Raw genomic sequence first — 24,621 nt, forward strand, 5'->3', positions numbered from 1 at the left:
GGTCATGATCCCAGAACCTGGGATCCAGCCCCATGTCAGGCTCTGTGCTCAGTGGGGAGTCTGCTTGTCCCTCTGCCCTTACCCCTTCCCACCTCTCGCTCTCTCAAACAAATAAAATCTTCAAATAAAATAATTTGTGTCCTCCTCCTGGTCACTGTTTTACTGTCTTCAAAGCCTTTATCACTCTCTGACATGATCATGCTTCTTTTTATATGGTCTGACAGCCTACCCAGTATTTAAGCTACATGAGGAAAGGGCTTTTTGTCTTACTGCCAATGTGCCGTTAGTACCCAGAAGTGTGCCTGGCACACAGCAGTTGGCCAAAAACATTTTGTGAATCAATAGATAGTAAGGATCTCTTAGTTTTTGTGGTAGTCTCCAAAGACACAACACTGTCATCATGGTATATCTTGGGAAGAATAAGAAAATTACTATTGTAAGTCACATACCTTCATCCGTGATATTTTTAGGTCATATGTAGTCAGAGTTGCCCTTGATTTCCCTTTACTCTCACTTTCCCATTCAGTCGATCACTGCAGTCTTTTTTTTTCCCTCCATCCACTGCCTTGTCTACATCATTGGAATGGTTTTTACCTGGAATGACTAGAAGAGAAGTCTGTAGACCCCAAGTCCAGTTCTTCCCTCAGAAAACAAATTTCTTCCTGCATCGCAGCCAGGATCAACCCTATAAAATACGAATATAATCACATTAGTTCTGTGCTGAAAACCTTAAATGGTCTCCAGTACCTTTGGTTTAAACCCCAGCCTCCTTTCAGTGACATAGCTGACTCTCTCTGAGCCACGGCCCTTCAGTGCTAGGATTAATCCCTTCCCACCCTGAAATTCTTCAGATTTTCTCAAAGCAGTAATCTTTCTACCTCAGGGCTCTGCCTGTGGCGTTTGCTCCGGATGGAACCCTTTGCTTACTTTCTTCACTTTCCTTCTTCCCACCACATCCAGTCCCCAGCTTCCCCTGTTCTCTCACACAGATTAACTTAAGCTCTTGTTCAGAGGTGTTTTCCAACTCCTTAGTCAAGGTCAGTCCCCTTCCAGCATGCTCCATATTGACCTGGGTTTCCGTTTCCTAAAATGTGTCATGGATGAGTGCCTGTTGACGTGTTTTCTCTCCCCTTTCTTCCTACCACCCATCCCTGTAGCATAACTGACAGAGTTTAACTTCTCTCACCTGCCCACCCAACCTACAAAGTATTAACTTGGTAGAGTAATTATCTCACAGTATCTCCAAATCAAAATGATATGTGTCCTAATCACTTTCCCTTCATCCCTGTCCTGCTGGTCCTGTTCTTCTCACACCAAGGTGTTAATGATAAGAAATATAAATAAGATCATATTTATACCACATGCTTCTGAATGACAAAAGTACTAGCATCTTTGAAAAAACCTTTGATACGTAAACTAGGTGGTTCATTTTTGGATAAGTAAGTTCCTCCTTCCTCCTTGGACTGTTAGAGCACATCCCTGACCCTACTAAGTGTAGCCAGATACGGTGATTCCTGGGTTCTTAAATTGCCAAGCAGCCCTTCTGGATTGGATCACTCGATTGGAACAGTCGGAAGAACTGTGAATTGCACTTTGAAGCACTTTTTGATTTACTACTGGCAAATTATTATAGCACTGTCTTTCAGTAAAAATGATGTTAAGCAACAATGGCAAACTTTAATTTTTCCAGATTCTTGGTCTTCAGATATGTGGAAATACCACAATCAATGGTGCATTCCCCGTAAATGTTAGCATTAGCATTTTGAAGACGTTTATGTTTTTCTCTGCCTAATTTTTCTCAGCGTCTTTTGCAGTGTTTCTCAAGTCTCTGAAGATTGGAGTCAGAATGGTGAAGGAATATTTAAACTACGTACTTATTATTTAATGCTCAGGCTAGATCTTGTGCTAAGTGTTTGACATATGTTATAATATATAAACCTCACCTCAGAAGCCAGTCATTGATTGGCATCTTCCAGGCCCTCATTGCATACCTAATTTCATCAGAAACTCTATACTGTTGCTAATTGTCCTCTTCAAGCTCATAAGCACACCTCAGAAACGTTGCACCTGGTGTTCCCTCTTGCTGGAATGTTCTTTATGTACATGACTCATTTCTTTATCTCCTCAAATATCATTTGTCAGAGTGCCCTGGCCTACTAGTCTGTTAAAATTGGAGCCCCGCTTGGGTGGCTCAGTCAGAAGAGTTTGCAAATCTTAATCTTGAGGTCATGAGTTCAAGCCCCACGTTAAGGGGTAAAGATTATTTAAATAACTAAGTAAAAACTTTAACCAACTAACATTGCAGCCCCAGACTTTTCCCCAAGCAACAGTATCTCCATTTTCTGCCCCTACCCACCATACTTGTCACCATTTAAGACACTGAATATATCATTCATCTGTCTTATTTATTGTGTCTTCCCCCCATTGGAAGGCTGACTACCCTGACAGCAGAGACTTTTGTCAGTGTTCGCCACTGTAGCTCCAGCTCTGAGAACCGAGTGCCTGAGAGTTAGCATGCACTCAAAAAATACTTAGTGAATAAATGAATGATTATCCTCATTTATTGAGTAAATTGAGGTTAAGAGCCGCCAAGTAATATGCCCAAGATTATAGGGCTAACAAATGTCAGAGCTGTGATTTGAGCAGTTCTTTTTGCCTCAAAGACCAGGCCTTTAAACACCATCCTTTTCAGTCCTTTTCAAAAAAGGCAAAGCTGATTAAAAAGGCTCTGACAATTTGCCAGAGTGCATCTCTTGTGTCTTGTTTTTCTTTGTTCAACTCTGAATTCTGAGTGTGCCATTGTGATTCCTCTGTATACTATCTATAACACACTGATGGCTTGAGAGACTAGCCTTTTCCTTGTAGTACTTTAATTAATACTCTCATTTTTTTAAGGATTTTATTTATTTGACAGAGAGAGAGAGGACACAAGTACGCGCAGAGTGGCAGGCAGAGGGAGAGGGGGAAGCAGGCTCTCTGCCTGCTCAGGGAGCCCGATGCAGGGCTCGATCCCAGGACCCTGGAATCATGACCTGAGCCAAAGGCAACCACTTAACCAACTGAGCCACCCGGGCACCCCAATACTCTGTTCTTTTGAATGGGATGGGCATAATAGAAATAGTTCGTGTATGATGGGTCTTTACAATCTCCAAAGCATGCTTCCAGGATCCATGTCATCTCTCTTTGACTCTCATGACAACTACACAAAGGATGTATTGTCATCCTGGTTTTACAGATGATGGAACAGTAGTAATGAGATTAAAGAAATTGCTTATGTTTGTAAAGGTTAGGAGGAGGCTATCTGGGACTTGAATTCTCGGATGGTTTAAAATTCCATGCTTTTTAAATTTTCTTCATTATTCTGTCGTGCCACGCCTCATCTCTCCTGTATAGGAGTGTCCATTTATCTTCCCCAGCTCATTAACAAGGAGGTTTCATCTTGAAAGTACCAGGAGGATGCCACTGTGATACTCGTGTACCCTGTAGAGCATTCCTCAACCAGAACCATGGGGTGCAGCCTAACCTTTTAAGCTGGACAACCTCAGCCACTCTCTGTGATGTGTCATTGACCCAAGTTATATAACTTCCTGAGATGTGAGAACCTATCAATGTTCTAAGAACTAGAGAATATCTACTTAGTAAATAGCAGATAATAATAAATTGGTAGGTGGTAAAGAATCTGCCGGGTGCAAACTGTCATCTATAGCTCGTGTATTGGAGAGCAAAGTTATCAATTATAGCGAATACTTAGAATTCTTCAAAGCCACTGAATCTCTCAAAGCCATTTTTCTTTTTAGAGCATCTTAAGAAACCATAGTGAAATGAGCATCATTTCCAACTGACAATGAAACATGTGCAGGTAGGTTCAGATGAGTTTTCTGATTTCAGAGAGTTAGAAACACTGAGCTGGCATTCCAATAGGGATCTTTCAGTTCTCCCGTCCAACCTTTGAACTGAAGTGGAATAAAAGCAATGTGAGCCTCTCAGTAATGCCACTTCAACAGGGATTAATAATTGAATATTATCTAAAATAAAACATCTCTGACATGGTAGGGTATGGCATGACACATCCTCCAAGAAGTGAAACTTTAAAAATCAAAAGGAAACAAGACCTCTGAACAGATGTTTGTAGATAAGGATTGTATGAGATCTGAAGTCTGTTTCATGTATGTCTGTAGATCTTTTTAATTTAACAACCCTCATTTTTTTCTTCAGGGAAAACTTATTTTAATACCAAGTAAATACATTTTCATGATGTGGACTTTCTTATGTTTCGATAGTTACTAGCTTAACTGGGCGTCTGAGAGAAACCTTTCCCTATTCCTCAGTCTATGAACATACCTGTTTTCAATACTTTTAAAGTGACTATGTGCCACCCACTGTGGCAGTTACTTAAGTGGATTATAAGATAGATACTACTATTATCCTCATTTTATAGGTGAAGAGAAGGAAACTCAAACAGCTATTAGGCTTGAGATTGGAATTTGCTTCTACAGGACAATGTAGTTTCTGTTGTTTTCCTACGTTCCTAGCTCTCTGCATTGTTGAAGGATTTTTTTTTTAAGATTTTATTTATTTATTTGACAGAGATCACAAGTAGACTGAGAGGCAGGCAGAGAGAGAGGAGGAAGCAGGCTCCCCACCGAGCAGAGAGCCCGATGCAGGGCTCGATCCCAGGACCCTGAGATCATAACCTGTGCCTCGAAGGCAGAAGCTTAACCCACGGAGCCACCCAGGTGCCCCAAAGGAATTTCTGAAGAATCATTTCTCTGTCACTCTTCCTTTCTCTGTTCAGTTTCTGTACTTTATCTTTTTTTTTTTTTTTAAGACTTTATTTGAGAAAGAGGGAGAAGATGAGCAGGAGGAGGGGCAGAAGAAGAAGGAGAGAGAGAGTCTAAAGCAGATTCCCCAAGGAGTGTGAAGCCCTACACAGGGCTCAAGTGTCATGACACTGAAATCGTGCCCTGGACTGAAACCAAGAGTCGGAGGTGTTTAACCAATTAAGCCACCCAGGTGCCCCCAGTTTTTGTAATACTTAGCAGAGTTATCATCTGGTAAAATCGTTGGTTGGTGAATATCACATTCTATCCCCTCTTCTTTAAGGTGATCTTAAGGACCCGAAATAATCCTAGAAATGTGGGAGGAGGGAAAAGCAGAAAAGTCTGGAAAACACACAAAAAGATAATAAGCTTTTATTTAAATATGATCTGCAAATAGAAAAGCACACAAAGCATAAATATATACAACTCAATGAATTATCATAAGCTCAAAACATCTTTGAAACCCAAATCAAGATAAAAAAGATGACTGGAAGATTATCTGTATCCCGGAAGTTGTGACTCCTGCCTTCTTCCAAGACCCTACCAAGAGGAGCCATTGTCTTGACTTCTAACACACAGACTAATTTTGCCTTTTTTTTTGAAGATCATACAAGTGGAATCAAACTATATGGCCTCTTTTGTTAGACTTCTTTTGTTGGACATTCGCTTTGTAAGATTTACCTTTATACCTATAGTTTTTAAATTCTTCTGGCATAGTATTCCATTTTGTGGATATGTCAAAATGTCTGCATCCCTTCTATTCTTGGACATTTAAACTCAACAGTTTTGGTTATTTTGCTACAATAAATGTTCTTCTACATGTCTTTGGGTGACTATATATAAATATTTTCATATACGTATATATTGAGGAACAAAATTGCTAGGTATGCTTAGTTTCAGCTTTAATAGATACTACCACATTTTTCCCAAGGTGTTTGTACCTATTTATATTCCCAGTAGTAATAAGTGGAAATTCTAATCACACTATAACTTTAGAGTGCTTAGGTAGTGTCTGTTTTATTTCAGCCATCCTGCTGTTATGGTACTACGTTATGGTTTTAACTTGCACTTGTCTGATGACTTTATTGTAAGCTCATCTGTATGAGCTAATAATACATCTGTAAGCTCATCGTGCATTTGATTTTACTGCTTTATGACGTACCCAGTCAAGTCTTTTGCTGTTTTATCTATTCTACTATCCTTTCTTGATGCACATAGTTTTAAAAGTTGAGTGTTTCTACATGGTCCCTTATGAAAAAACAGTAACTCTTTGCTCTGGTCCTACTCTATTCCTTCTTTCCAGAGTACTTCATTTTCTTCCTCATATCTCTAATAATCGTATGTTTATATCACCATTTCTTGGTTTCTCAGTTTTAGACCTTATCTGTTGACCACCATGGAAGATAAAAGAGTCATCTCTTTCTCAACTTCCACCCTTAGTACACACACAGACAGACACACAGACATGTCCCATTTCTCTCTTCTTCAGTTGTGATGAGACCAGTATTCAGTGTTTACCTTCTTATGTGTATACAAATAACATTTATATGGGAGCCACACAGTTAGCTGTCATTAGTTCTCCTGTTGTACACAAATGCTTGCTTTATCTGGATTTAATTATCTCATTTCGTTACTGTTTATTCACCCAATCTTGTATTCACTCAGTGTTGATTCAATCTGAAATTTTCCTTGAAAAATAATATCCTCCAAACACAATAAAATGCATTTTATATTTTATGACTTTAACTTCAAGGAAGTTTTTTCCAAAGACTTCTGACCTTCTCCATTCTATACTGTTAACCCTTTAGGTTTCTATCAGAGTGCTTTTCTTTGGATGTCCTTTTGACATCATCTCTTTCTTGTTATATTTCCTGTTTCCCGAATCCTGTCTATTTCTCTTCTTTGGATTGCAACCTCGTTTTCATAGGACAGGTATTTAATTGGCTTCCTTAGAAAGAGTGCATGGGAGATAAATCATTCAAATGTTTGAAATATTGCATGTCTGAAAATGTTTTTACTCTACCTTTGTACTTAGTTGATAGTTTGGATGGGTTTAGAATTTTAGATTAAAAGCAATTTTCTTCAGAACATTGTAGGAGTAACTCTGTTGTCTTATTTTTCAGTATAACTTTTGAGAAGTGCGGTGTCTTTCTATTTGTGACTATTTGAATGACATCGGACTTCTCTTTGGAAAATTCTAGACTTCTTATTCTCAGTGTTATAAAATGTGTTGATGATGTGCCTTTGTGAGTACATATTATGAAACCAGTATACTGAGAACTTTGAAGAGCCTTTCCATTTGAAAGTTCCTGGTTTTTTTCCTAGGATTAAAAAAAAAAAGTCTTTGATATCTTACTTCCCAGAATTGTCTTTGTTCTTTATTTCTGGAACACCTATTATTTGGGTGTTACACCTTTAGATTGGACTGATTGTTTGATTACTTCTGCCTCATTTTTCATCTGTCTCTCCTTTTATTTCACTTTTCTTTGTTGGGGAGGCAGAGATATTTCATCATTTCATCAACTCTATCTTCCAAAGTTATTGTTAACTCATTTTGCCATCCTGTTTTTTTACTTTTTCCTGAATCTTCTTTTTAGATTATTTTGAATTCTTGTTAGATAGTAATCTTCTTTGATATTTTTGAGCAGATAGCAATAACTTTTAAAGTTTTTTATTAATATTGTCTGTTTTCTCCAACGTGGTTCCCCTTCCCCCAGACCACTGGTTCTTGTCTCCCTTTTCTCACACATCTAGTAGCCTTAGCTATCTGCTCGCTTTTATGAGTAAGACATTAAAACATTGGTGGAAACCTCAATTTACCTATGCAGGGTATTGATGTAAATGATTTTAGGCTCATTCTTTTTGAGCTGTTCCAATATTTTAGAGAAGATTCTTCCAATCTAATGAAAGGAGTAAAATTTCTGGAAAATTATATTCCACTGCTAGCATTCTGAGAGTCAGGTGGGGAGGGTAAAGCAAAGGTTTTTCAGAATTCATTATGTAAATTTTCACTTCACCCCCTTTTTCTTAGTGTGATAGTGTCAGGAAAAAAGAATTCCTTCTGCCTTTAAGGTCCTTCTAGCTGGACTAAGAGTCAAATTGATATGACTGATTAATAGGAGAAAATCAAATTTAATTTCATACATACAGGCAATCCAACAGACATGAGATTCAAAGACAATGAGGCAACATGAGGTGTATATGTCATTCTGAACTAAGGAGCAGGAGAGAGTAGAGATATGGGACTTGAGAGGAAAGGATTGCAATTCATGGGAAGATGAAAAAGTGTGTTTGGTAAACAAATGTTTGCTAGACCACTTAGGAACAAAGAGGACTGTGATCAAATAGGTCTTGCTAGGTTCCTCCCTCTCTACCATGTATAATTCATATCATAATATAGTTATCTATGGTGATAGCTCTCTTCCTGGAGCTGGTCCTCTGTCTAAACTCATTTTATGCAGTTGAAGAGGAGGTAAAGAACTTTTCTTGAATCTTCTGGGTTTTGATTGCTTTTTTTTTTTAAGATTTTATTTATTTCACAGAGAGAGATCACAAGTAGACAGAGAGGCAGGCAGACAGAGAGAGGAGGAAGCAGGCTTCCTGCTGAGCAGAGAGCCCGATGTGGGACTCGATCCCAGGACTCTGGGATCATGACCTGAGCCGAAGGCAGCGGCTTAACCCACTGAGCCACCCAGGCGCCCCTTGATTGCTTTTTAACATAAAATAATTTTTATGCCAAAGTGGCCCATATTTGGGCAGCCTGCCATTGGCCCTATAGTATCTATGCTCTCAGTTGTCTTCCAGTTTTTGTGGTACCCTATGTTGGAAATAAAACTAATTTTTGATGGGGTAGGAGAAGGACAGCAGTCTGGATAGGAGAGTGGCCCTGAGGAATCTACCTTTCTATGTAATTTCCAATTAATTTTCCCCTTTGCCTCACAGCAGTTACAGATATAGCTGATGCTGCCAGTTTTTGAGTTTGGTGATGGAAGTCAAGTTGCTTCTTTGCTGCCTCCACTGCAGGCTATGAGTCATTTTCCCTGTCTCTTCTGAGTGAGTTAAACTCATTCATTTCTTTCCTAGCTTCCAAATTTATGTTCTTTGTCTCTTCTCCAAGGTGCTTTGTCTTTGTGGGTTTCTGACCTTCATAATTTGTCTCTAATATTATTTTATTAGTGTTTGATGGAGCAGTAGAGGCAAGTGTATGTATTGAAAACAGTGTCTTTAACTGGAAGGTAGCCCCTCCATTCTAAAATTGTTTCTTACCCATAGATGAAAAGTCATAAGGGACCCTGGCCAATATGAAAATGTATATACAGTAAGATAATATTATAACAGATTATGAAATTAGATGCTATAAAATATATTTATCTTTTAGAAGAAACAAGACTGGGAGAAAAAACACAATTTATAAGTATCCCATGATAGCTGCTGTCTCAAAAAAAAAAAAAAATCAGAAGAGGCTTCCTTAAAGGATAGACATTTCCCCTTTGGAAGTAGACTATCTATTTAATTTCAAAGGCTGATAGAACATTATTTAAACGTTAAATGTTTGAATTATTCCTTTAAATTGGCAGGATGTTTTGGGAAAATGGGACTATAAATTGCTGCTCCACTAAGGACAGTTAAGTCAGGTTTTAAAAAAAAATCAAGAGCTATTTCACATGAAATTTCATTTGAAATACAATTTCAAATGATTTGGAAGTGAGCCTTTCAGTGGCTTGGGAAATGACCAAGGGAATGTAAATAAGAGGAAATGGTAAAGGGAAATGTACTACATAATTGGGGTTGAAGGACCATCAAGATACCAGAGAGATGAGCACTGGGCTCAGACTTATTTAACAACTTCATTAATGATCTGGAAGAAGAAAGATTCAACAAGTTAATTAAATCTACAGATGGTCCTTAGTGGAAGTTACAAATACCAGGGAGAACTGAGAAATAATACAGAAAGACCTATGGGTCAAAAGCTTTGATAGCTTTGGGCACACAAGAGCAAAATTAAATTTGGGGAGGATAATTACAATTGAATACACTTTTTTCGATGAAAAAAAAACAGGAGTTAAATTGCAAACAGTTAATGCTGACTAAAAAATAGTAAAGCTAAAAGGAATTCTGTGGCTGATGAACAAATTATTTAGAGAAGAGCAGAGCTTTGTAACTCTAGAAATAAATTTATTTTAAAAATAAAATGCACTTTTTAATATATTTGTCAACTGCCTAATATTCACAAAACAGTTAGTCACCAGAAGGTTGACATTACAAACACAAGAGTTGCTCTAACCCTCAAACACACTTAGATTTTCGTAAGGTTGGTAGATGAGAACCTCACAAATACACTGCAATGGATTCATGAGGTTACAATTGAGAAGTGAGGGGAAGAATGTCATGATTCAGGAGGCACTACTGAGAAGACACCATGTAGCAGTTGACTTCAACTCTTAAGGATAGACTGTATTGGTGTGGTAGGAGTTTGGGAAGACTGGTGGGTAATTTTATACCCTACTCTAGTTGTACCATTTACAGGAGAGAGCCCTCTCAAGTCTGGGTGTCAGAAAAGCTTGTTGGATTTGAATGGAACTGTGAATAGAATTCAACCAAGGCCTGGGGGCAATAGAGCAGCCTGGATTAAGTTAAGAGTGGTAACCATTACATTAGAATGGATGTTCTCAATTTGTGGCCCAGATGTCAACCACTGATTGAGTACTTGCCTCATGTCAGGATCATTCCAAATATCATGGTGAAACAATTCCCTTTAATTCTCACACTCCTGTTACAAGATTAGCCATTATTTTCATCCTTAATTTGCAGTCATGAAAACCAAAGCCTAGAAAATGTAAGAATATCATCTAAGGGGAAGTACTAATAAGCACAGGGAAACTGGAATTCAAACCTAGATCTGTATGTGGTTTTTTTTTTTTTTTTCAACTGTGCTACACCATCTCTCATAGAATAGAAGTATAAATAATATATGCAGATCTCATGTGTATATGTCTTTGTCTATTCTTTAGAGCTTTAGGTGCTTGTCCTAGGCAGAGAAACATTTTTCTTCTGCGACTCTCATTGACAGACCTGTTATTGTATATAAAGTATGTGAGCAGAATTCGCTGTACAATTTCCAACACAAAATCATCTTAAAGGAAGAGTGTTTTGTACGCGGGTTAAATGATTATGTGTCTTGGGAGGGAAGACACATAAACTCATCAACATGTAGCAGAAATTATGTAATCTGATCATGCCATCCCTGACTATTGTCACCCAGAGTAAACTCCTTCTAAGAATCACCATGTTTTAAAATTTAAATATTAATTAATGTTTTCAGGAGGTATTGCTTATATATGTTAGAATTCAGATATTCTACAAATTTAAGGAAATGCGTTGAAAGTCTCTCTCTATCCTCTGTCTACAAAGTAGTGTCCCTACATAAAAGGAATAAGAATTACTAGTTTTTGTCATATAGGCCACCAATTTTAATAGGACCAGATGGTATGGGCTTGTTTAGAGCTGATGATGATGAAGATACTTGGTGGAGTGGAATACAAGAGGAATTAAGTGGATTGAAGAGAATTAAGATAGTTTTATTTGGAGGCAGCTAGACTGGGAAAACTCCCCATCAAAAGTGTAGTGAAAATCACTAAGACATGGAAAAGTGGGGGGATACAGTATAGGCAGCTTTACTGGAAAGTGAACAAGGTATGGGGGGGAAATCCAGATTAACACTGAGAAAGAGACGTCTATGCTAACTGATGGCTCAAGCCTCTTCCTGTCTGCCATCTCTTCAGAATGAATCAAAATTCCTCAATCCTGGAGAATATCTCCAGGTGAGAAGAATTCTGTGTTTGTAATAAAGGTGAGATTGTTTGAATTAAAACTTAATCACATTTAGGAAAGTCAAGTATATCTTTTGGGATAGATCAAGCAGATTATGAAATGACTTCAGCAAGCTGATAACAAGACCTTTCTAACTTTTGAAATCTATGTTTGGCCAAGTTTATAAAACACATAGGAAAAAAATCTTGTTTTGGTTCCTGGGGCAAGAGACCAAAGAAATCCTTCTAACATTAACTGAAATGACTCACTCAATTTCTAGGCTTCACTTCCCCCATGAAAATGACATCAGTGATTGTGGACCAAACTTTTCATGATAGAGTGGAATCCCTTCTATTGTTCTAGTAATAGTCTTTTCTCCATTATTTAACACTGTGGGAAACATCACAGGTCATGTTACAATGGAGAACCTTGAAAAGCATGAAATATTAAGAGCATAATTCTACTTTTTGACACCAGCAGAAATTACATTGGCCTCTCCAAAAATAACAGCAGTATCGAAGGCTCAAAGATGAGGAACCTAAAAAAATAATAAAAAGAAACATCAATGCTCAAAATCAGCCAAGTATGAGAATTTATTGATTAGGAAGGGGAAAAAGAAAAACACTAGCTGAGATGACTTCTCATCTAGAGAGACCAGGTCAATTTATACAGACTTTAAATGTCTTTTCAGTACCTTCATCAGTTCCAGGGACATGCAGTTGCAAGTTTTGGCAGAAGCAGTTTTCACTTGCACATACCTGATGATGAAGCCTCCTTCTTCGTGTAAATGAATTTTTGCCCTGATATTTGTCATCAAAGCATCAGTAATTCAGTAAGCCGTACCCTGTGAACTTGATCATCACCTGCAGTATAACCTTTCCCCTAAGGACAAAAGTATGAAGAGAACTAAATTTGTAGGAACAGAGTGCGGGGCGCAAAGTTTTTCTAAAGCAGTTTTTAATACCAGTAACCAGAATCACTTTTATAGTTACCTACCTTGTTCCCATATAAAACATTAAAAAATAAGCTGTGATTCCTTCAGTAAGTAAAAATTAGCTTCTGAATGCTAGATAAAAGAGCAGAAACTGATTTCATCCCAGTAACCCAAAGGATTTCTAAAGAAAGGACTAAAGACATACAAAAACGGGGCAGTTAGGGCCACTTGTGAATTGCAGAATTGGCGTGTGTTCATTTAGCCCATAAATGGTTACCAACTACTCGCTGTGGACAAAAACAGCTTAAAATAAATCCAGATCATGAGCTACCATCGGAAATAAAAGAGGCACAAAAATAATTATTGATACCTAATCTTAAAAGGATAAATTCTGCATGAGAGCTATGAAGATCTCTGACAGGACTTCCGTGGAGGAGTATCCCTTCTGTTTGGGGAGAGTGAAGAAAGGATCAAGACCATTTTCATGAATGACAGGTGTTTGGATAGAACCTTAAAAAATGATTCAGACCTTTCCAGCTCAAAGTCAAGAAGTGGCATTCCAGGCAGAGTGGCACGAACAAAACTTTGCAGTGTGAAATTACAGGAACATCTGGGGAAGGCTGAGCAACCTAGTTTGAAAGGTAGGTGGGATCACGCTTGCTTGTATTAAGCTCAGATGCAGGAGAGGATGAGTTCATCGTCTCGGTTGCTGCACACCATCGTGCTGTTATTGTAAGTTCTCTCTCTTGTGTATCTATTTAATCTCTCCTCTCACTGCTCCCTGTTCTCATTCCTCACTCCACCACACAGACAGCCATGCTGTGTACCAGATCAGTCTCTTGACTCATCTGTGTTCCTTTAATGTGAATTTCTGTTCTTTGCCTTTTGGTTTGCAATTTATTTTAAGTGGTATGATGCCATATATTTTACCGTGCTTCTCCCTTTTAAAAACTCAGCACCTTCATTTAAATGTACAGTTTAGATTGATTGCCCCGTTTGCTTCAAGGTCCCTTGGACTGGCAGTGCTTCTTAGTGCGGGACTCTTCCCGGGCTTCTATTATGTTCTCGTCCCTTTCCCTCCAAAATAAAACCCAGGTGGCCACAGTCCCTCTCAACCCACCACCACTGTTACCGTCAGCTGCCTCTTAACTGTCCCCTTATGGACCTGTGTGAAAATGTCCCTGCAGCATAGACCCAAAGAGGGACCGATGGGTTAAAATACATTTATAAACTTTATTGGGTGAAGTACTAACAGACTGTTCCCAGAACAGCTGCATCAGACCGCACTTCTCTTGACAGTGCAGGATGCTGGCAGTGTACGGATGACATCGTCCCGGCGTCTGTTTGCCGATCTGATATATGTAACTGATTGGTCATTGTTTTAGTTTTACAAAGTACAAATGAGTTTGAATATCTCTTCCTATGCTTCTTAGCCTTTAGATTACCTCGTCTTTAAATTACCTATTCATGTATTTTGTGCCATTTTCTGTTGTGGTTTCTGTCTTTCCCTTGTTGGTTTTAAGGTAGAACGATGTTTAATAGTGGCAAAAATGGCACATGCTCACTTTGTTCCCCATCGTAAAATACTGTGACATAAGTTTTTTTTTCCCCATTAATTTCAATGATTGAAGTGAGTTTGTGATATTACTTCTGATATAGAAAGTTATTTTCTATTCCAGAGTCGTAAGACATGAAAACATGTGTGTGTGTATACACACACACATGACCTCACATAATTATATATAATAAGTATGTGTATATATTCATATGTATGGACATATACACACATGGATGCAAACCTCATATAATTATATAATATATATGTGTAATAAATGTGTGCATATATATGCATATATATGAGGATTATAAAAACCACAGTAAATATGAAGCTCATATTATTGTGAAAAGTACATAAATAATTTATTCCTTTAAAAATTAGTATATCTGTGTAAAACAAGTGCAGTGCTGGTTCGTAGCGTTAGGCATGAATGGCTTTACCATTTTTCACCTGTCCATTGATTTTTGTGAGCTAAAAAGGTAATACATTTTCTTTGGAAATATGGGAAAATGTGGAAAAGTACAAAGGGCAAAATTAAAAATTTTCAAATCTTAACACCGAGGGAGGGAATACTCACGGTACTCTCTTTCCTTTCACTTTGCATAATTATGTGCACTTTTTAAAAAAATTCAATTTTAAAAAATATGCATATTTTATCATTTTAAGTCCTATAAAACATGTAAATTATATAATTAAATGTCCATTTACACTAAGTCACTAAGTCTTATACAACTATACCAGTAGTATTTTATAGCCACATGTGCTCTAATAGCAGATTTTAAATTACCTAAAATCATGCATATTAGGGGCATCTGGCTGGCTCAGTCAGAAGAGTGTGCGGCTCTGGATCTTGGGGTTGTGAGTTGAAGCCCCATGTTGGGCATAGAGGTTACTAATAAATAAAGTTCAAAATGAAAATAAGATTATGCATATTAAACATTAATATTTTATTTATATAAGGAATCTAAATTCTATATAAACTTTAAAAATATTTTTAATTAACAATTTAGCCCATACTATAGATATTGGGCTATATCTTATTTTTATATTAATGACAAATCATAAACTGTTACTTTTTTACAGAAGAGATTAATAATATAATTATAATAATAATAATAATAATTATAGGCTTGGCTTATTCACTGTGTCTTCCATTGGAATGTCCACAGGTGGGCTTTATAACTGTACAGTGTAGTTCCAAGCACCAATCTCTGAACATGGCTACAAACTATGTCCCCTGAGTCCCTTTGTTTCTTGAAATGTTCATTAAAAAATATGACATGTGTGGTTCCTCCTTTTCTAGCAATCTGAAAGCCTTGTGTAATTTACTCTCTATCTCTGCTCTGATGTTGGATGACTCATAAATGTGCATGAGTTCAGTTTTATGGAAAGTTTCTGGAGCCACGGGGCTAGACCTAATTGCCTTGGTAAGGCAGAGATCTAAGAGGTACCACCAACTGGTGTTGGAGGGAATTAGATCCGCAGGAGGATCAAAGGAGACTGGCCTCAGGCAAAGGCAGGGATCCTTGTATAGCCTCAGAGAGGTCCAATTTGAGGAGGGCAGGTGGAAAGAGCACAAGGTTTCATTACAGCAGAGAATAAATCTATTTTACCAACAACCCTTATGGTGCCTGGTACACAATAGATGCTCAAGAAAGGGCCTCTCAACTGAATTCTTAAGTTCCTTTGTATGATGTTTAAAAGCTACTTTTGTTTTTACTCCTGCTTGCTTGCTTAAGAAGTTTACTATTCCATTCTTACCTTGCATCCTCATTTTTCCTTTTCTCTTCACTTCTGATTCCTTACATTTTGGACAGCATATAGTGAGTGATTTTCATAGCATTAATTGGAACTAATAACTCTCAAGTGATCCAATTATTCAGTAGTTGTTAGAAACACTTCTCAGAATGAGCATTATGATATTTTGATTTGTATATCACTAGGAATAGCAGTCATTTTCTCTTTTGAAGGGGGGGGAACTTAGATGACCTCAGCGGGTGTAATCAGCTATATTTCACAGGCTTCTCTTGAAATTCGCTGGAAAGGCCCAAGGAAAATAAAGCATTAGGGATGGTAATGGAATATGAAACATGTTTATTTCAGTTCAATGGTATGTCTCCAAGTGGAAAAGTACTTCACGATTGGAGGGTTCCTAAGAAACAATGAATTTTGTGTTTGGTTTCATTATTAGTAACAAGGCATTTTGTCAAGCTGTGTTTGTTGTTGACAGTCTCGTTTTGATGGTATTTAGTTACTGTCATTTGGTAGGACTTGAGGTCAGTAGGTAAGAAGAGCATGGGTTTTCAGGTAAGGCTACACATGATTTTGGAATCTTATTTCAACACTTACCATTATATGTCACTGGGCAAGTCTCATAATTTCTCTGGGTTTTAGTTTACTCACTTGTCGGGTTAGAACAACAGTGGCTAAATGAATTTTTGAGGCATAAGTGAACATAATCATAGACAACCTTTATTGAGGACTAACTCTGTACCAGGTGCATATGGCAGAGTTTGTCCATGGATTTGCTGATATAAGCATCAAAGTGCAGACAACAATTTCCCCCATTTTACAGATGGGAGATGAGGGATGAGGGAACAGAGACAGAGAGATAATAAGTAATTTAACTCCAGGTGAAGGTGGAATGTGGCAGATCCAGGGTTCGAGTTAAAGCCAGCAAGCTCCAGGGGCCTGCGTTCTGCTGCCAGTTACTGTGTTGACCTCTGTCATCTGTGAGAGCCCTGCTGCTAATGGGGGGAAATGCTGCTGGGGGAAGAGAGTGGTGACGCTGGTAAGGGACGTTCACGGAGGCGGTGGTGCTAAGGAAAGAACATGACTGGCTTCCTTACCCTGGACAAGTCTGTATCTTTCTCATAGCTGCTTCAATGTAGCATTGCCACCTAGTTTAGAATTTAACAGATGGAATATCTGTGCAAATAGGAAAGATTATTTCTGTACCCATTACTAGCGGGCTACTCCGTTGTTAGAGGGTACGTGAAAGTAACGTCTAGTTCTGTGTTTCTGCTTTCCCTTCGTTTTCACCCTTCTTCAAGAGAGTCAACTTTAATAAAACTCTAGTTTGGGTCATAGAATCCTTTCTAGAATCTCAAGATTAACATCAAATCTTCTCTCATTCAATACCTACTCCGTACCCCACTCACCTCCTTCCCCCCGCAAAGCTTGTTTCCTTATGAATTCCTTCTCGTCTCTTTGTGGTGGGGGTAGTGCTTGTTTGTGGTGTGTGAAAGGGACTCACTCCCACTGAAACAGCACATTTCATCAACTTTTCACAGTCATTCCTATCTTCTTGTGAAATCTGCCTCCTTATAATTCAGCTCTTGGACCCTCCCATGTAACAGCTTCCCAGCCGCTGAGTGACTAATCTGAAACTTTTCCCCCATGTAACTTCCCCTTTTGGATTTGATGCATATCGAGGCTGCCAAGTTCATCAGGTGGGGAGGGTGGTTATAATTCTGCCACCGTATGTATTCACAGCGCTCCTGCCAATGTCCTCTTCCCTCTTCAAGTTGATAAACATGCAGTGCCCTCTCTGTGTCTCTCCATTTCTCAGATTAAGGGAAACTTTCATTTGTGCTCCGCCCAAATCAGATCCCAATAGAAAGCTCAGTGAGCATGTACTTATGACTAGTCTAGGCCACAAATGAAGGAAAAAGTGAGACTTTAGGTTTCATGACTATGTCACCCTTTAGTATGTATCTTCCCATATGATTGTGGCGATTTCAGCTCTTCCTTCTCCATCTGTCCACCCATTTCATGGTTAATGGCCCCTGTCCACATCACTGTGGGTTAAAGCAGTAGGCGTAGAAGTCAGAGGAAGACACTGTTAAGAAGAGAGATAAGAGGGAGGGAAGGAGGTGGGGGGAGAGGGAGAGAGATACCGACTTTGAAAGGGTCCGTGCCAGTCAAACAGAAAATAACACATTTCAGACACCAGTGATGGCAGCAATGACAAATTTCACAGTGTGTCTTTGAATGTCACAGAGCTATAGAAAATATATGGCAAAGAAAAGCACCACATTTAGTCTCTATTCCTTTCTTTCTACTTCAAATTATACAACCCTTTCTGTAACATTGGCTGTTAAAAGCTGAAATACCATTTGCTATAAAGCAATCTTAATAGAACATACAAAGTGTCTTTTCAGTGAAAACGTAAAAGATTTTTTTATTGAATTGACAATATAGAATCTGTAGCCAGAGCCCCTCGAGGAGAAAAATATATATTTTAACCAATGTAAGTCACCTGCAGACCATAAAGCTGTCCACAATAATTAGAAAAAGAAAAACCCAGATAATTAAAAGGGGCAATTGGGAAGACTTTATTTATTACTTTGAAAAATGTAAAACAGAATCATTTTTTCCTCCCAAATTCTTAAATGCAAAATGCTTACCTGGCAAGCAGGAGCCCAGGTGAGGACTTTGAAGGCCTAGCACGCTTCTGCATTCGCTATTGGTCCTGTGTCCTTCTAACATCAGCAGTTTAAGTTATACTATGCTCCCTGTAGGGACACTCCCCAGAAAGTGGAAATGGACCTGAGTTCCTTCTGGCAGGTGTAGTTCATAACCTCAGAACTGTACCGAGGATCTGTTAGACTCTAGCTGGCAGGTGGAAACGTGCATCACGGAAACTTAAGGAAAGGGGTTGTAACCTGTTTGGTCAGAGAAAGCAAGGCAAGCTCCCTAGCATTTCTGATTTAACCCATTGAATTTAACCTTATGAATTTAACCCATTCATAGGACACAAAGCACTTTTGACCTTAACATAGGGTGGAGCGGAAGGACAGTGAGTTTCAAGTCAGTCGTCCTGGGTGTACATCCTGTCTCCACCTGGGAGTAACTGTGATATTTGCAAACTCATATGATTCCTCTGAATTTAAGAGAATAATAGAGCATAACAACCTCTACTTCACAACTTCGTAGTGAGGAATAAATAAAACAATGTAGTTTTAGAATGATGCCTTCAAAATAGCATTTTTCTTAAAGATTTTGTTTATTTTAGAGTGTGAACATGCACCAGAAAGAGGTTGGGTGGGCAGAACACAGAGCTAGAGGAGATGACTATTTGAGCTGAAATCAAGAGTAGGGTGCTCAACCATCTGAGCCATCCAGACACTCCCCAAAATAGTGTATTTTTAAACACAGTTTGCATCCCTTTTCTGTGATTTAACTTTAAAACAGGAGAAGAGTTTGCTACTTAAATGTTAGAAGACATATGCAAATCTGATCTAAGCTTTAAATATTGATACAGATGTAGGGTTTTGTAATTCACCTTGGCCTCTAGTTCTTCCAGTTGTCAAGTTGTAGCCATGGCCATGTGTGGTTTCTCATCCAGTTTTCTTGATGTCAACTGTATTGAGTTGTCAAGGTGAGCTTGACGACTGCATTCTAGAAGAGTTCTTTTATGGTCTCTATCCGTATTTTCAGCACCCTGTTTTCCTCATTTTCTTCCTATTCGGGGAAGAAAGGAACATGATACTCTCATCTGTAGGAAAGTACTAGAGATTTTAGGCAAGGGATCCACCCATAATGTTTGCATTTAAAAGGGATTACAATTTGGGAATGAAATGTCAGTGTTCTAATGGTGAAATCTGTGACAGTGTCACAAATTCATGCTGTGTCACCTATGGCCTGGGTACCTAGATTTTCCTGTAATGTAGTCATTTCATTATCAGGTTGCCAAGTGTGGCCATCCAAGGAAAAAGGCAGAATTAAGAAGGATAACTGGAACTACAGAGCACTCTAATGCTTGATGCAAATAACCATTCTTCTTTTTTAAAAAATCCACCTTTATCATGATCCCAGGTCCTGGGATCGAGTCTCACATTGGGCTCCCTGCTCCTTGGGGAGCCTGCTTCTCCCTCTGCCTCTACCTGCCTCTCTCACTCTCTCTGCTTCTCATGAATAAATTAAAAAATGAAATAAAAATCTTAAAAATCCACCTTTAATCTAGAAGATATCCTTGATATATTGGTCTCTACCACTCTACTAAAGAGTAAAAAGGCTTTAACTTCCATGATATGAGGATTAGCCAAGCTACAGTTCTTTTTTTTTTTTTTTTAAGATTTTATTTATTTATTTGACACAGACAGAGAGAGATCACAGGTAGGCAGAGAGGCAGGCAGAGAGAGAGAGAGGGAAGCAGGCTCCCTGCCGAGCAGAGAGCCCGATGTGGGGCTCGATCCCAGGACCCTGAGATCATGACCTGAGCTGAAGGCAGAGGCTTAACCTACTGAGCCACCCAGGCACCCCCAAGCTACAATTCTTTAACCTAAGAAGGCATTTGAAGATAGGTACTCCATCAGCAGCATGTAAAGCCTATCGAAGTTTCTCAACCTTTCCCATTTACTTTTCCAGTCACCCTGAGATAGAGCTGACCACTATAATTGTCTTTTAATTGGATAATCATCCAAGGGTGAGAGAAGCTAAGAGCTAGTTAGCCCTACTGATGTTGGCTGATGACTGAAGAGTTGAGCACTGGGTCAGTTATCAATATCTGTAGGGAAGCCACCAACAGACAGAAGTAAGTAAGAGATAGTTGACCTCTTGTGGTGGACACTCTTTGCTGATGAAATAGGTGTTAGATTATTCTATGTAGATTAAGGTATAGAGAAAAGTCACATACTCTATTTCTATTATCTTAAATCATAACCCTCTTCTGAGCCCCCATTTCTTAGACTGATGGAATTCAGTTTTTATTAATGAGGAATCCTTCCAGAGTCGTATGAAGACTTGGGAACCTCATGGACCCCAAAAGCATTTGAGCATGTCATATAATCTACACTAGACAATGCTGGGATGTTGATAAATGTGCTCAAACAATGTCAAGAATCTTTCTTTCTCTCTTATCTGTTTTCATCTGGGATAATTTCATTATCAGTATGGACAGTACCATCCCATATACCCATCCTCACTTGCTGGTCATCCTAGTATAAAAGAGTTCTTTAGCTCTCGATAAATGTGTCCTTAACTGGGTTTCATTGAAATGTTTAGGTTGAGTGTTGCTGATAGATCATTCTGCATGAATGATCACCAAATTAGGGAGGGAAAAGTCCATAATGGAAAGTCAAGTCTGTTTTCAGAAGAACAGGGAATCGATGTCGGACATGCAAAAACAACCCATGTCTATTTGGGCACAGAAAATAGGAATCTTTTCAAGTTAGAGACCTGTTTCCCCAGGCACATCATTCAACTATCTCCAACAACTTTAGCTCTGTCCTTTTTGTAGGGTGCTGAGAATGAGTGGCTGTAGGTTTATATCACCGGTGAAACGCATTCTCTCCCATCTATTTATCAGTATTGTAGGAACGATCTCTCCTTCCTGCTCCCATCTCTGCAATCAAAAGCTCTGGGCTTCTCCCTGCATAGGAATATTGTTTAATCTCATTGCTAAACCTCAGTTTTCATAAGGGGAATGTGATCTGTAAGTTATTTTCTCAGGCCTGAAATCTAGAAAGAGCCTCTACTCTTAGAAGGAGTGAAGAGGGAAATACAAGGAGGAGATTGTAAACAATATCTTAACACATTTTCCATCTATGTTTGTTAATTTGTATTCATATTTCCTTCTACTTGAATGGGGTAGGTCACACACTCAGAATGGACCAGCAGACTGACTTATTATTGCTGTTCTTCAATTAGTTGCCTTCATATAGAATTAAGGAGGTAGGACAGTACAGTTCAAAGACTTCTTTAGGAATTTTTGCATATGTGGCCCCTACTGGAATAATTATAGCAAGATAGGATTTCTGTCTTACCTTGTCCAGTTCTGCTTCACAAACCCCTACAAATTCTGATTTGGGATCACCTAGTCCTAACTTCTCATTTTATAGGCAAATCTGAGACCATAGATATTGTGACTATTCAAAAAGTGAGTAGACTTATAACTATTTTCCCGAGATGCTGGCACTGTAGAATGACACTTGTTACTACAGAATCGTTGCAATAGTCCATGTAAAACAGAAATAATTATGTGAGGATTAAAAATGATAATGATAAAGACTATACATTCATCACATAGCTGATACAGCCCAGTACTGGGATTAAAACTTGATTTTTTTTTTTTTTTTAATTCCAAGTTCACTACCTGAAGCTCAGAACTACTGCTAGGATCTATACCTGGGTCTCCTGAGTTTCAGGCTGGAAGACCTTCCTCAGGGAACTGGAGGGGATCCATTGCTATCACTGTCTTTCCAATTCTGTTTCTTGGTGAAAATTCAGTTTTAGCAGAGTCGCTGTACTACACATTTGGGGTCGGATGGTAGCCAAATACCTTACTCCAGGCCGTCCGTTCCACCTTCAGCCAGGGGAGTCATACCTTTCATCTCTTAGGTTGGACATGGCCAACAAACTGCATTCAAAAAAAGGTTTTGCAGTAAAAACCTGTGAAGACCTTGAATCTCCTGATCTGTAGGGCACTTTCAGTATGGCTTCCGATGGCTGTGTGGTTCTTCTACCCATAGACCCTCTGGGCCCCCCAAGCTCCTCTCTGGTCAGACAAACCACATTGCTGCCTGCACCAGGCCCTGCTGCTGCTTGGCTTTTGACATTGCCATCTGGCATTTTAATGACCACTTGTTTAGCCTCCTGACAATGACCAAAAGGCATGGATGGCCCCATCCAATTTTGCAAGGAATATAGGAATGTCTTAGTTTGGGTTAGTCTGTTTTACATTTTTGTTTTTACTGTTATAAGAAGAAACAGGATGCTTATTTGTGTGTGCGTGTGTTGTGTATGTGCACATGTTGTATTTACTAGTTCAGACCTGCCATTGTGTTCTGTGCTAACAAAATAAAAAGGTCTGGGGGGCCTGAGGTGATTGAGGTCAGTGGGATTGTTTCCAGTGAAGATAATATAAGAAATCAATTTGTGGGCCATAAGAAGGTTGGCCAAAACAAACTGTCCTCTTCAGGTTCTTTCCCTGGGATTTTCATTAGATCCTCCACAGCATCAATTATCACCTCCTAACCAGCTGACTCACCAATCTGTATTCCCGGACCTAATCCTTTCCATACTCGAGACCCACATGCTGCTTTGAAATTGGTTTCTCAATGTGTTGAAAGACCCTTGACCTGGTCAAAAATGGACATATCATCTTTCCTTGTCCTGAATTAATTCTTTCTGCTCAAAGTTCCCATTTATTCTTCCTACCAACTCCTCTTTTTTTTTTTTTGTACACCTGCCCCTAGCCACAGCCAGAAATGGTGAACCTGTGACCAAATTAGGTCCTGAGACCCAGGAAGATGCTTACTGAGCCACCGAACACATGTTGAGCCAACTGGATTCTGTCTCCTGGGAAAATTTCAAAACAGGATGTAGAGAATGAGTTAGTGAGACTGCACAGGCCACATGAATTTTAAATTCATATGCGGATAAAAACAGAGTTGGTGCTAGGAAAACAAAATTCACAGAGAAGCAGAAGTAAGAGCTTTGTAGTAGAAGCCAGTCTTCAGCAGGATAAGAGAGAAGACAAATATGGAAGAGTAAATTTCTTGATTGCTTGGTTCCTGGGAACATCAATACTTGATATCATTTGATTCTGAAAGTTCTCTCCACGTGTTTATTTAATCATACTTTTCCTTGAATTTAAGTGGGGTTTTGTCCCTTGCAAGGAAAGTAGGGTTTTGTCCCTTGCATTCCTTTTCCTGAATTTTCTAATAATTACCATAAGAAGGAGATCATTTAGTGATTACTCTTCTAGTTATGGCACTAGTTAGTACTTTACCGTAATTAACTTCTCAATCTCAAAACACCCTTACGTGATAGGGAGTATACTCTGTACAGATGAGGGAGTGTGGTTTAGAGAAATCCAACATCTTGTTCAAGGTCATATAAAACTATGTCTTATGGCAGAATTGGGCAATTAGCTATCTCACTAAAGTCATCTCCTTATTTCTTTAATTCTACTATTTATCAGGCTCAAAAGTTAAATCTTTATAAAAAGCATTTATTTTACATCCTAACATCCAGTAAATTCTCTGAACTCTCTTGTGAAATATTCTCTTTTACTCAGCATTCTAACACCCCTAGTTTACAGTGTTGCTGAGGGCAGGTCTCTTTTTTATAAAGACCTCCATCAAATCTCTTCTGTGAATTGTTTGCCAGATTCTTCTTTCCAAAGCCCAACTATAATTATATTATTCCACCCTTTGGAGTTCTTCAGTGGGTCCCCATTACCTGTCAGGACAACACTTTTACACTGTGTCAATACCTTATCTGGGATCTCCCCAAATTAGATTTCCTTTCCCATCTCTCATCCCTCTTACGTTACCTTGCCCTCCTTCTAAACAAAACTACTTATTATTTCTCCAAATAGTCTTTGGACATTGCTACTTATTTGTTTTGCTTCTCAGTTCCCCTACCCCAAAAGACTTTTCCTCTTCTGTAACTTTCTATAATCCATTTGAAATGCTCTTTCCCCCATAAAATATTTGATGATTCTTCCATTCGGGTATGATTACTCACTCTCTCCCTCGGGACCCTTAGAA

The 24,621-nt window shown here is 38.7% G+C and overlaps 1 protein-coding gene across 2 annotated transcripts in view; it reads left to right on the plus strand.

Moving 5' to 3' along the window:
• Positions 1–24,621, plus strand: part of NELL1 (neural EGFL like 1) — an 833,013-nt gene that overhangs the window by 631,707 nt on the left and 176,685 nt on the right. The gene's annotated exons all lie outside the window — the stretch shown is intronic.

The sequence above is a fragment of the Mustela erminea genome, chromosome 9 (assembly GCF_009829155.1).
Source record: "Mustela erminea isolate mMusErm1 chromosome 9, mMusErm1.Pri, whole genome shotgun sequence".
Lineage (NCBI taxonomy): Eukaryota > Metazoa > Chordata > Mammalia > Carnivora > Mustelidae > Mustela > Mustela erminea.